Source organism: Alligator sinensis, unplaced genomic scaffold, assembly GCF_000455745.1.
Source record: "Alligator sinensis unplaced genomic scaffold, ASM45574v1 scaffold1499_1, whole genome shotgun sequence".
NCBI lineage: Eukaryota > Metazoa > Chordata > Crocodylia > Alligatoridae > Alligator > Alligator sinensis.
This window is the reverse complement of record NW_005842494.1, coordinates 975476-990735: the sequence shown is the minus strand read 5'-3', so window position 1 is coordinate 990735 and position 15260 is coordinate 975476.

Sequence of the window (15260 nt, the reverse complement as noted above, 5' to 3'; positions counted from 1 at the left end):
TCATAGCTCTATATACTTTACAGCTTCTCACCATCACATTGCACCACCACATCCCACCCTCCTCTTTTTTTTTTTTCCCTAGACATTGCATATACTTAACTCTTTCATGGAAAAGCTGGTTTCTTTTACTTCAAAAATGAAGACAGTGTTAAAATTTGCTCTATACGGAAAGTCTGAATAATGTGTCTTGTGTGGGTAACCTCCCTTTTCCCCTGAGTTTATACAAATCTGTAAGCAATATCCAGGTGAAATTTAAGTGGTAAAGCTATACATCTGTGTTATACACACAAAACTATATTGCATATGCTGTAGGGTAACACTACAGGGACTTCAAAAGCAGATTTTAGCATCTTGATTTTTTCAGCAATCAAATAAAGTGACGATCTGCCCCCCAAAACCATCACCGAACTAAACAGAAACCACCCAGGTTACTTCAGTCATGTGTAAATCACCGAGACCAGCAGGTAACAAGGCCGATGGAATAAGGGCTTTTGAAAGGGATGGGTTGCGTTGAACATAGACCTGTTGCATAAAACCTTGCAGGAGAATGACTAGAAACGTACTTACTTTCTGCCTAAAAAAAATTGGCAGTTATATAGACACAAACTGGTGTACTAAAAAGGTCAGACTTGTTCTTCACTACTACCGCAGTGACATTTCTCATGCCAAGAATCAAGGCAAAGTGGCCCGTGCTGAGCAGCGTGCTGCTGCGGTTAGACCGCTACTGGTAACAGAGCTAAATAGTTTAAAAGTGCAGCACAGCTGTGTAGCTAGTGCAGACACAGCCCCCATCCCAAACTAGGTGGTTACCCTGGCCAGGTAGCCAGAGAAAAGCATGACTAGTGCCATTCCAAGTAATCCCACTTCTTAGTCCCATAAATTCATCTTTTTCATTCTTATTTAGTTTCATTTTCCTTCTTTTTTAACATTTTTCTTGCTCCCCTTCTCCCAGTGGAAACACGCCCCCCCACTAAGAATACAGTCCCCTTTTCTGTTTTAAGACACAGGTCAGATCTTGATAGAGACAATGAGAGACACCTTCCCTCCGACATCCTCCTCTGTTTGACACAGTGGAGCAGACTTATGGCAACCAGACTCATTACTTATGTTGAAATTAAATATTGGAAAATATGAACTATTCTTTTAGCCATCTTAAATTAATTTTAACATGTGGAAACGAGACATCTGGCCCCATGTGACCACCAATCCTTCAGCGGACCAGAAACAAATGCAATGCAGACCAGTTTGGGAATTTACCTCTATAATAATATACAATCCATAACTTGGGCAGGGAGCCAAGTGTCATGAAGAAACCAAGAGACCTAGGCTTTGTTTCTAGTTATGTCGCTAACCCTGTGGCCTTCGGCAGCTCAAAACCTTGGATGAATCCCTACCTCTGTAAAAAGGAGACGCTCCCTTTGTAAGACATGGAGCCTCACCTCAAAAAACACCTTGTAAGTGCTATATATTGCTATTCTTTCTTGTTGGTGCAAAATAGGAGTAAATCTATTGGCAAACATGGAGTACAAGAAAGAACCAAACCCTAAATGAGATCTGGAGAGAAGTCAAGTGCAGGCATGGTTCCTTCAATATTTGTAAACATTGAAATTATATATAAAAAATGCTGGTTTCTTGGCTTCCTTGTTCTGAATGTTCGAACAACAAACTTCTCTTGTGAAGAATTCATTTAGGCTCCCCAAAATAAAAGCGTGACGGCTTGAGAAAGCGGTTTTCCCTTTCGCGTGACTATAGGAAAGTAAACTGAATTTTGACTTATTTTTTTCTTATAGCTGACCATTTAAATATGTTGACTTTACGAGATAAACCACTTTTAACAGGATACACACAATGGGTTTCTATTTGGATTCCCCCTCACATATCTTACCGAAATACTACATGCAACAAACTTCCGCACTAGATTGTATTTAATTATATGCATATATATGGTAAAAGTTCTGGTAGCTTTTATTTTTAATTTAGGACAGGAAAAAATCCCTGGGAAGGAAACATCTGTTGCGAAGCTAGTTGCTCCAAGTTTATATATAGACTTCTTTTCTGTTGTCTTAACGTGCCTATTTTTTTTTGAAGCTCGCTGGCAAAGTTTTACATCTGTGACAAAAAGCCCTCATAATATTCCAGTAACATATAGCACAGGATCAGACTGACACGCCTACACACACTTTCCTCCTCAAGATAGACAATTTAATCCCTCCATCTTTCTACAATACACAAAGACTCATGGAGAAAAAACAATCCATATGGAGACATGCTCAGTCTTACTTAAAATACTATTAGGGTGAAAACTTCTTTTAAAAAATACAAAAGTAGCCGGAACTGCAATGCTGAAATGAACACTTCCAAGAAATCAGTGCACAGACACATTTATAAGGGATTACACACACACACACACACACACACACACAAACACACACACACTTCACTTTAAGAAAATGAATGTAAATATCTGGCTGCGTCCTTAGTAACCACAGAAAGCCACCTTAAAGATAAAATAGATCTCACCTCACCTTAAATATCAATACTTCTGGAGTAAAACTTATATTTCCTTGAAACACTTTCCAATATAAAAACATTCAAAAAATAAATAAAGGGGTGGGGGAGGAATAAAGTGCATGTAAAAGCATGAAAATACATATTAGTCATGTCTGGTGACATCTTTTATTTTTTAGGACACAGTTGTTTGCAGAGAAATCAAATCAGGACTCTTTGAATTTCCCCTGAAAGCAACAGCGACTGCCTCGGTCACAGGTTGCTACAGAAGCTGGTAGCAGGTAAATGCAGAGACTCGCGGCAGGGCACGGTCACAAAGCAGTGCGTGCAGCTAAAACCTAAATCACCCTCAAGGGAGGCTGCGCTAAACCAGGCAAGGAAAGGGCCGGTGCCCAGAGAAGGTAAAGGAAAAGCCCTAAGCCCCGATTACAAGACAGTCACCTGGGTACTTGGCACAGACTTCCTCCCTTCAAGCAAGGGTAGGAGGGTGGGTGGGGAAAAGCCCAAAGGCACGGCATTTGGAAATGAACAGGCTCTGGGAGCAATCCAGCTACGGCTCCTATTCTTCTTCCCCTCGCCTGCACCCAGATTCATTTACCTGCATCCCCTGCCAAGAAAACCACCACACCTCAGCTGGGCCCTAAGTGCTGCCAAAAGACACACACCTCACCTGTTCCACCTTGCAAGCGAGCCTTTTCCCTGCAGCAGCTTGCGAGGCCTTGAACCCTGCCATGGACCCGCCTGCCAGGGAAATCCACAGCCAGATGCCTGCACAGCCGCAAGAGGAACTTCACACAACCGTGTAAGGTTACCCGTCCTGACCATGCAAAGACACATCACAGCCCTGCCGCAAGCCCGGCTGGCCTCCAGGCCAGCTCCAGGATCACGGCTCCAGCGAGCGAGGCCAAAGGGAGCTTTGACCGGCAAAGTAAGCTGGGCTGGGCAAAGTGTGGGGAGGAAGGGGAAAGGGCAGGGGAAGTCAGCATTTTGCCATGGTGCCTGGATCCTGCCCAGCGCACCAAGGGGCAGCACTGCACTGCAGCCCAGGCGTTGTCCAGCGCTGGCCTTGCTTGCTATCTCACCGCTGTTCTCCGCTCAGCTTCAGCACCAGGGAGCTTTGCACTTGCAGGGCTTTGCTAGGCACAAGCTGTCTCAGACTTTGCCCATCCTGGCCCCGACACCTGCAGCACGACCTGCTTCTCCGCTCCAGTCTGTTTAGTGGGCACGAGGCGCCTGGCAAAGCTCTCAGCGAGCTGCCCCGCCGTTCCCTGTGCAGTCCCACGCTGGTCCACCCAGCTCCTGCCCCATCGTGGGCACAGGCTTCTTCCAGGGGTTTCTCCTTGTCTCCGAGTGATCGCACACAGCCAGCAGCCCATACCCCACACACGTTCTCTCACCCGGCGCGCTCCCTTTTTTCTTGACAGTTCAAAAAGAACTCGAATATTACAAAGGAGCAAAACTATTTCTACCTGCTCCTCGTGCTCAAACCAAATTTTGTTACAGCCATGTGACAAACAGTTCCCAGAATGGCATATGAAGATCCATATGGCACCTAGGCATGCATTCATTACTTCATTATTATGTAGTAAACACCGTCACTTATGAAATGGGCGTACACATCTGTCTCTTCCCATAAAGATTTTGTATCAGGTGACTTTCTTTACATTCAAAGAAGTCCACAATCTAAGGTTCAGTGTCACGTTTTACTTTCTGGCAATGTTATTAGGATCATTCTCATTATAGATTCCCAACAGCTGCTTTTCTGGAAGTGATCTGCTGGGACAAGGCATCATACTCTGACAATGCATCTTGGAGGCATCACGTTTTGGACAGAACATGAGGAAGGTTCTAAGTATATAGCTCTTAGATACTCTAATTCTTGTGCAGAGAGACCCTTGATCAGCAATGGATTGCTTTCAGCTTGCTAAGGAAAATTAAAACAGCACTGGAAACAAAAGCCCTACTTAGTAAGGACTGTGGCAAAAACAATGCACTGGGCATTATCCAGCAAAACTGGCGGTGCCTTTTAAAAAGGAGTAGGACTGCACTATAACCAAGTGGTCTGAATTATCAACCAGAATAAAGCACTTAAAGGCACATTCCACAAAAAGACTGTCAGTTCCTGCCTGTAGCATTCAGATGACTACCCTAGTCCATACCCCAACACCTCACCCATGCTAAATCATACTTCTGTCCTTTCCTGGATGCCCTGGTTAGTCTCCAGTCTCTTCTGCTTCATTTCCTCCTATTCTTTTTTACACCCATGTGAGATCTTGAAAGAAAGAAATGAGCAGGGCCATCTGGATCTAGGTCGCTGATCTTAATTTGTCTCGGTAAACAGGCTAAAAAGAGACCATGGGGCTAAAAATAGAGTAAGAATCAATTTGCCACCCAGAGGGTGTGGGAACCTAAGCATATTTTTCATTTCTAATAGTAGTCAGGACTTCAATTAGGTATAATCTAATCAGTCACATCTCGATTTAAAACGTCTTTATTTATGTGTGTGTCTATGGTACTACTCATCACCTGGTGACTGTTTCTTTCCAAGTCTACTGGTTTCACACAGGCTTACTCACTGTACCATGCCTAACGACCGTTCAAAAAGAAAACAAATCATCTAGTAATGGAGGGACCCAAGTGGAAGCTCAGCTTTATAGGATTTCAGATCAGGACCCTTGATCTAAGTCCCACGGTACTGTTCTTTAAGCCAATAGACATGAATGTAGACAAGTTTCCATCAACTTTTTACTAGTGTCCTTTCAATTTGCAGGTGTAAAGTGGAACGGTAGCAAAAAAATGATGGAAGCTGGTGGACCCTTGAGCACACTGAAGCTCTCTCTGGTGCTAACCGTGTTTCCAGCCTACTGATAGTCCTTGCACTTCTGTTGCTTTAAAATACCTTAATGCAGACAATGTCAAATGGTCAGACAAAACTGTATGAAACTGTATATGCTGATATTTGGAAGTAGTTGTTTAAAAACAGAGTTGCTGCCTCTAAGAGAGGCATCTTTGTTGCAAATTTTACTCTGCTTATAAGGGAAATTCTACCCTCTTTCCTCTGTTTGACTGTTCAAACTTGACTGTGAATTCAAGTCATGCTGTATTTTTGGAGCTGGAATGGTTCAAGGGATATGAGAGAAGCAAGATGTGTGTGGTAATCTCTGTAATTGAACCAACTTTATAAAAGTTAGTCCAATAAAAAAACCAAAATTAACGAAACACATTTTGTTCCTTGTGAATTCAAGTTCATGACAGCGCTGAACAACATGCCAACCAATAAGTCATGTTTAGCATCTTGTTAGGTATTTTAACTCTTAACTACCACATTTGAGAAGTATATTTTCCAATACAGACATGCTCCTAGAGCATGGTGTATCTGCACACCAATGGGTTCTTGTACATATTAAGTGAGAGAGACTATGCAGGAGAGAGTGACGGTCTCTTACCCTTTAGTCATTTATTTCTCAATAGTTGTTAAACGAATGCAAGTAGTGAACTTTCCACGCTTGTACCAGACCCCATTCAGAGGTAAACGAGTTCCTTCCCTCTCACTCTGAGATATGTTTGCATTGAAGGCAAGCCAAAATGAGGAGCAGATACCCACACTTCCTGGAAGCCAATTTACATGCATTTATATATACACGCCCGTAAGCGCATAATTTGTGTAACTGCATAACACAATGCCAGTGCCAGTCTGTGGCCTCTTGTTTCCATTTATTTGCACATTGGTTAAGTGCATAAACTTCTTAAATACATGGTATTTTTCAGTTCCGCCATCGAGCTTTGTAACCTAATTTTACTTCAGTTAATGGCATAGGACTGGTGACAGAGAAGCAGCTGCCCAAAGAGCTGCTATTAGAAGCCTTGAAAATGGGAGAGGCTAGTCCAGCTGGGGACTGCTAGCTCACACCATGTTCAAGGCCTAAAATAGTCACCCTGCTGGTACCAGTACAGTCCCAAAATTGAAGACCTGCTATAATTTTAAAGGCTTATAAAGCAGCCCTGAGTCTGACTGCTTATTCGAAGCTTTGAACATGATATGATGGGAGCCATTCAGTTTTACCAAAGCACTTACAATATCCTAAGCAATGCTCATTAAGTACCCAGGTCCGCGTACTCAACGGACTTTGCTCTCTCTAAGTTCAGATAAATGCATCATCTTGGTAACAGCATCACCTTTTTCAGTCAGCAGGCTACAGACTTGGACAGAATAGGCCACAGTATGTTTAAACTAAGTACAACTTAATGCTAACCAGGACGATTTAGACTGAACTGTTGTGGGATATTGGATCAACTGTCCAAATTTCACATGGCTCAACGATGAAGTCTCATTCACATTAGCTGGGAGTTTGTCCAAGTATTTAAGGATGATTAAGTTAATTGTCAATGATGCAATAAACATATGGCTAGGAAGTTATCTGCCAGGAAACATGCTTTCTATAAGTACTTTAGCAGCACCACCAAGGCATTCTGCAGGCAGATGGCGTTTAGCAGGTTTCGGCCCAGTCATTTCCCCCTTAAAAAGTTACTTTTTGGGGCAGACTGAAGTCCTCCACTCCCAACATGCTCTCAAGGCACCAGACTTACTGACCCAAGGGATATGCAACATTAGATAAAAAAAACAAAAAGTTGCAGAAAGATGTCTTGGCTAAAACATCACACTTCACACTCAACTAGCTCATTTAATCCAACAGTTTCAATGCAAATTTTAAACATATCTCCCCACTGACATGCAAAGCAAATATTAACAGCCCCATTTTACAGATCACAAAACTGAAACACACAATAGGACAAATGCCTGTTCCAGCGCTACACAAGAAGTCAAAAACGAAGTTGGAAATAGATTGCGGAAGTCCTGAGGGGTGGTCCCCTGCCCTAGAAATTAAACCTCATTGCTTCACAGACAAGCCAGTAAAACTTGGTGTTCATGGATTAGAAAATTACAACCAAGCAACCCTGTATGTCTATAAAGTTTAGACTGCTTAAGACCAAAACACATTAACCTGGTCTATAGTATTATTACAAATATCCTACACCTCTATTGTAAACAGAAAGCAAAAGGAAGAGACCAGATTAAGTTAAAAGGTGTGATGGAGTTGCTTTTAAACAGTCAAAGGGAACTGCAAATGCTCTATCAGGAGCAGACCCAAATATTCCTCCTAAAGGCTTCGAGATGCAGTTGTAATAACAGGCCTGAGCTTATGGCATCAACTCACCGTTATGCTAGGAGACATGAGATCAAGTCCTGAGAGGTACTAGCCAAACTGAAAGGCCACCAACGTTAATAGAGGCTGCATGAGCTCAGCCAGCCCACAGCATTTTTCCCTTTGAGGAGTAGTATAATGGCTCTCCACTTCAGAGGGGAGAAGATGGCCATCTGGACCTACTTTTTATGGTGCTGCCCAGTACTATGGCACTGTTTCCAAGTCTTCCCCCATCTATCTGATTTATCAAATTTTTGGCAACAGCTCTATATTTAAATTGTAACTTTTTGTGCCAGGGATGGTGTTTTCTTGGGCCTCGGCTTCCAGACACTGCCACAACAGAACCAATTAATGATGATGATGGTGTAGACTTTGACCAAGGCTTGCTCTGTCCAGAGTCCATTTTTCATACAATCACAGACAAGGAGGGTGTGAAGGGACCTCGGGAGGTCACATCTAGTCCGACCCCCTGCTCAAAGCAGGACCAGCCCCAGCTACATCATCCCAGCCAAGGCTTTGTCAAACCAAGTCTTGAAAACCTCCAAGGATGGAGATTCACCACCTCTCTGGGTAACCTGTTCCAGTGCTTCACCACCCTCCTAGTGAGAATATTCTTCTGAATATCTAACCTCAACTTCCCTCGCTGCAACGATTGAGACTAACTGTTTGATTTCTAGGTTCTCCTAAACCTCCAAAGAGCAGTTGCTTCTCCAAGTCTTATGACATGCACCCACCCACCACATATTTCCAATGAAACATATAGTTGGGGCTGGTCCTACTTTGCGCAGGGGTTTGGACTAGATGTGACCTCCTGAGGTCCCTTCCAACCCTCATTTTCTATGATTTTATCCCTAAGTGTGTTGTTGGCACATTGGCAGACAAGGTTCCTTGGGAGAATTTGATATCTTTTATTAGACCAATTGCACACTGGCATTCAGAGACCTTTGATCACACACTTACTGCCTCCTCATCTTCCTTGGCGACCAGGGGACAACTAGCCCTCCTGTCCATTATATAAGAGCACAGCTTCATAGCTCCAGAAATTGTACCAAGTAGATATGGGAAGCCCTAGCATGAGCATTATTTCCCCATGCAAAGTAAGAGATCACTGTACAGGGATAACATGTATTTTTAAGTAAGGAAAGACTTTAGATTGCTCAGACTTTTGTTGGAGCTGATCTCTCCCTCTTTATAGTCTAGAAGGAAGAGCTTTAAAAATAGCCACCAATGGGAAATCCATCACTTTGGCAATGGGGTTTGAAGGAGACTAATCTGTCTGAAAGCTTCACTATCTCAGGAAGCGTCAGTGCTGTACAGGCAGCCTGGAGAAGGGAGATAAGCATCTGTTTAATAGGCGCAGAACTCCAAAGGTTTAGCTATTGTTTGGCTGTTCACTTCCTCATCGTTAGGAAAGGTACAGGCCAGTTGCTTACAGCTGCTCTTTGGTTGCACTTGTGTCCATAACAAGAAAAAAAGAAAATTGCCGAAGTGTTTAAACATATATCAAACAATATAGACGAAGGGTTTTTGAACCCGAAAGCTTGCTTAATAACTATTCTCCAACTATTTGGATTGGCATGCACTATTTTGCAAACTTTTTTGCTCTGGTCAACTCGAACATTTTATTGGGAGAAAGCACTGGTGAATGATGCACTGAGGCTGATCTAGCAAATAGTTACATGAACAGGCCAATATGCATGTGTTATTACTGCCCTAAAAATATGCACAACAGTGACCCCCTGGCACTTCCCCACCCCGCAGTCAAAGTGTGAGCTCTGACTTCCTTGTCAAATCCTGAGCTGGCCTCTTGCTGTCCTAAGATTCTCCTATAGTTTCAGCTAGGGAACCTCTCTGTTACTTCATATCCCCTGATTCTCTGTGTAGTGTCACTACATCCTATTAAACACCTGCTGCATTGCCTACCAGAGGTGGCTGCCTTTCAGCAAACACTCTCCCTACCATATTTTGCAAATGCTTCAAGATACCTTAAGGTGGAAGATTCTGTACAAGCTTAAGTAGAGATCTCCATGAAGTGTCTGCAGTTAGTCATTGTGCCCATCAAACGTTTAGTTGGTCCTCCTAGGGACCTGTAGAGATCAGACCCAGATGGCAAGTGCCCACAGAGCTGGCATAGCCCGTTTCCCTGCAGGCTGATTAGTTATGACAAGCCAAGTAAAGAAGAAGTAAAGAGAAGTTTGTTCTCCCCCCTCCGTTAATACATGTCCAGTGAACAGCCCTTAAGGAACAACAACTGCGTTCCTTTCTCTATTCATTTTCTAAACATATTAGTCACTTAGGGACATTTATTTTTTTGGCACCAATTGTTGGCTTGAAACATTTCACTGGCTTAAAATACTCTTTTGTGTTTGTTTTTTCCTTCTTCCTCCTCCTCCCCATCCCCCTGTCCAAACTCTTTAAATATAAAGCGAGCGTGTTTGTCCAAGCACCGAGCGGGTGTCGTGGACAAGGGGTGACACACTAGAATGATTTAGAAGCTATTTTGTTGCTCCCCTACCCACGAGGCTACCTTCACAAGCCAGATCCTTCCTTCCTGTCCTGAAGGACTTGTCCGACGACCAACCGTGGCAATATTATGAACCGTCATGAAGTCCAATAGTAGAAATTTTTGGAGATGTGTTCTGTAGGTTAAAGAAAAAGTTTAAAAAAATACGTGTAAAAGTCCTAGTAAGTTTTAAAGAAACCTACCTAGAAGCTTCAATAATTTTTCACTTGACTGGGCTCTTAAAACCTGTATTTAGGACTAAGGTTAAGCATAGGTTTGCAATCATCATGTAAAGATATATGGCTACTCTACTTAGATGCATGCTGGGTAAGTGCATCGTTATTCTGGCTGCATGATATGATGCATCCCAGATTCGTTGCCTACTGCTTCCATAACAGTAATCAACACACAGATAACCGACGTGTAAATGCATCAGCCACGTCAAACCGCAGCATCCACCTTCTGTACTTTTTCACACAGCTGTTCTGCATAAAGGCGCAGGCTTTTCCTGAGTTACAACTGAAAGAACGTTTCCAGAGTAATGATTAAGGTCTGGGATTTTATTTATTTCTGTATTTAGTTTGAAGAAAGATCTGGCCTCTACATACTCCATCTACAGCATTAAACAGGTGTTTTTGATTTATTATTCCCCTCAAAAGGCACTGCTTATGCACTCAGACTCAACAGGTCCTCCCCCTCTACCAGGGAGGTCAGCAAAAATATGATTATTTTAATTCCGATGTGTAAAATGTGTACACTTAATTAAGAAAAAAATGCTTTTGGAAACAAAAACAGACGTATAAGTTGTTATAACTAACAAGTTCAAAGGATTTTAAAGTAGTGGACTCAGTGAAATTATTCCACTCGGACTCTATGCGAAAAGGGATCATTCAATACAGATGCTGCAGCTGCAACATAGAAAGTCTGGAGGGGAGAACTAGAGGGTTTGGCCCTAGACATTTTTATGTCTAGATCAGGGATGCTCAAGCCCAAATCCAGCCCCCAGCACCGTGTGATCTAACCTGCAGGGCTCCCTGCTGCCAAATCTCTGGCCCTATGGAGAGCCCCAGACCCTGCACACTAGCCGGGCCCCAGGGTCCAACCCCAGCATGTGGGGCTCAATCCAGCCCTGCACCACTCATCTGGCCTGTGGGATTAAAGGACTGAGCACTACTACTCTAGACTGTTGGTTTAAATCCAGCTGAGTTTGGTAGCAACTGAACACTGTTACCAATGTACATCAGCTCATCGTTTTGGAGGATAGTAATTTCTGGGTCTCGATCTACTTTTCAAGGCGCAGCCATCTGTATCGTTTGAAGCAATTTCATCATATCCCACTAATCAGACCACCAAATCAGTGGTCCAGGGAGATCAAGAATCAAACTACCTGCAAAACATGCATTTCTTTTTTGATTTCTGAGGTAGGTACGTGGGCTAGGGGGTGTCTGAGAGCAATTGTGCTGCTACTAGCCATGTCTCTCCTGTGGCTAGAGGATTGCAGCCCCCAGGGGTGTTTGTGCACCTCACATTTGTTGCCCTTTCTTGCACTGCAACGGCGTGACTGTCCGCACAAGAGGAGAGTTAACATGGGAAAGGCAGACACAATACACTGCTGAAAGACACTACCCCGTTGCTCAATCATTCAAAAGCAAATCTTGCAGTCTTTCAGCAGACACGCTCTTTCTGTATACCTACCAAGCAGAAATAATAGTGAACTCCTAGAAAGCAAGATTAAAATAGCAAAATTTACTTTGAGGCAGACACACAAAAAGCCTCTTTCCTCCAATCGGTCTCTAAAAGGAGGGAAATACTGCATTTCTGAGACAGAACGGGCAAAAACCATACAAGTGCTCCAGCCTGAGCAGCTGCTCTCGACTGAAAACCATTTGTAACATACTGAACACTGGAGGGGGAAAAAAAGATGAAGCGGATGCCAATGAGGTCAACAACTAGTCAGAGAAAAATGGTGAATAAAATCCTGTGTTGTATTGTAAGTCTCCTTATCTCAGGAAAGTGAGAGGAGTTAAACTAGACCCAAAGAGGTTGCATCTCATAAGAGGTTAGAGTGGAAGCAACAATTAAACAAACACTGCAACATGGTTACACAACATACCCCTTTCAGGGAAAAACAGCTGGCTAGTTAGGGAGCCTATCTATCGCTTCTGTCCCAGAAAGAGACATTAATGAAACTTATCTGAAAAGGGTTTTTTTTCGGTTCCTGTTAATCCAAGGACAGTCAGAGGAAAACAGCTGTAATGGAGGGATCTCAAAAGGGAAAGATTTTTGCATCTATTTGGAACGAAGAGACCACATCCCTTCCTTCTCCAGTAAATTGAAAACATTGCATGGGGTTGTTCCTTACAGTTTAATGGCTCATTTTTTTACAAGATGTGATCCTAGGGCTATTTCCTTTCTTCTGGGAGAGTCCGTGCATTGAGATAAATATACAAAGCATGACAAGTTTGCAATGACATAACTCCCAGGGAAAGTTCGATAAGGGAAAGGACAGACAGAAAGACAGAGGAGAGGACAGAGATAAACTGGTCACACTGTCATTACTATTTATCACTACATTTGGAACGTGTCAGAATCTCATTAACCTGGCTGATTTCACCGACGGCTCTTCATTGCTGCAGCGTCCAAAGTACTTAACTATAATAAACAGCAGCACAACAAAACACCAATAAAAATCATTAAAGCATAAGTCTTGTAATTTAGTACACAGATTAGCTTCTCCATCCAGATCTGCAGATTGCTGATTGCAATTTATTTCCCCATTTATGGGTGTCATGTGAAAGCGTGAGTCAGATTTATTACTCAGATATTCCATCCATCACTGTTACAGTCAGTCTCACTGGTGAACCAAGTAGATATTACTGAAGACAGATAAGAATTGCTTAATTTGACCTTAATTTCTGATAAATGTTATTTGCAACACCATATATTTTACACAGCAAAAAATAGCTACTTTCATAAAATGCTTAACTGTACTGTATTGGCAAATATATTTTAAGTGCATCCATAAAATGGGCCACCTCTAACGGCTGCAAATTGACAAATAATGTGCTTTATATATTATGTGAATACAAGAAGCACGTGTAATTTTATTTATGCTAGAAAATATATATTTTGATCAGCAAAACTCCAGCACTGGCAAAAGCAGAGAGCATTTCAGGTCACAACCGAGATGCATTGACTTAGCTATGTGGAGCAGTCTGGAGCAGGGGGTAACAAAAACCCAAACAGATGCACAAAGGCAGCTATGCCCATTTGGTGTATGCATGTTGTAGGGGTTGTCGGCGTGGCCGGACACAGCTATATCAGTGGAGGTCTCAACAGCCTTTCTTGGCAGTTGCAGAGCCTCATGTTGCAATGAACAATGTTCCCGTGATGGCAAAGACATGATATCGTTTCCTGGCCTGCTTCCTGACATCCTCTGTGATAGGGATCGATGCAAAGAATTCATTTATCTTCTCTCCTACGGCCTGCTCTGGCCTCTGAGCGCCCCTTTTCCACCTAATTCCCACCACCTTTTCTCTTGCCTGACTTCCTGGCAGACTTCCAGCTTCTGATTAGTGTTGGCAAGCCAGTCAATTGACCAATTAAATATTGCCAATTGACTGCATATTGTTGACTGGTCAAAGATGATAGCAATTTTACAAAAAAAGTGTTTGTTTGTTTTTTTAAATAGTTTCCTGGACAAAAATATGATTTTATCATTTTTGACACATTTCTTAATGGAAAATGTATACACTTTTCTGTGTATTATTTGGGCCTACTGGCAAATTTTATACAATTTTTGACTGATATTTGACCTGTCAATCAACCAAGCAAATCCCTAACCCCACTTCTGATGGCACCCTGTAGGGGAAAAAGTGCATGGAGGATGATTACGTGATGTAATACTGCCCTCTCATGGTAATCTTTGTTTTTACAGGTTTTACAAAAATAAAAGATCCCTTATTTACTTACAATTTAACGCTTGCCCTCACTGAGGCAGCATAAAGAAAAGCATAGCTAGCGGTTGGCATCCCAGACTCTTGCACGTAAGCCTCTAGAAAGGTGCGGTCTTCTCTGACTCTTTTCACACGTTGTCTTCCAAGCCTGACGTGAACATTAACTGATATTGAGACGTTACTTAAGGCTCCCTGCAAGATTGAAATGGGAATACTTATCATCTGATACAGGAAAACTGAGACATAAGGAGATGAAGTGCTTTGCTAATTAACACACTGAACCAGTGCCAAAGCAAGGAAGAGAACCCAAAAGTCCTGATTCTAGCTGCTGTAAAACAGTGTCTCTTTTGCAGTACGTGACAGTCATTTTAAATGCACACACAGATTTCCAATTATTTCACAAGGTGCTTGACAAAGTTCCTAATATTTCTTAAAATGACAGCATTTTTCCATCTTATAGTTTGGTCTAGCTTACTGGGATTTAAGCCCCAAAGCCTGCCACCGTTAGGGGTTCCTTTCCCCGTTGAGTTCTTGCTACTTTGACTAGCACCATAGACCGGATAAGAGATGCATCTGGAGAAAGATATACCCAAGGACCCATTGCACTACTCAACCCTGTATTGTAGCAGCCTGTGGTCATTATTAACTGCACTGTAAGGCACAGGGTCATAGAAAAATAGGCTGGAAGGGACCTCAAGAGGGGTTGGAAGGGACCTAGAATACCCCTTGGCTGAGTTGGGATCATCTTGTTGGAAATGTTCTAGTCCAGTGTTTATCTAACTGCTTATAGACCTGTATGTAAACCTTCCCCGTATAAAAAGCCTAGTGGAACAGTTTACTTCCATTTGTGGGTACCTAGCTGCAAGTCTAGCCTGAGGTCACATGGGAAAAAAATTTGGGAGGTTGTATCCAAGTCCCCCTCATTGTCCACCTTCACCGCGTTTCAAGAAACCCATGCAGTGCACTCTCTGCACAAGAGACATTTAGGCTTCAGTGCAGCGAGCTACAATTCAGCATGACATGCACTGGCAGTGAGGTGAAAGTTAAAAAAAAAAAAAAAAGATAAAATTAATTAAAATTTTGAAGACA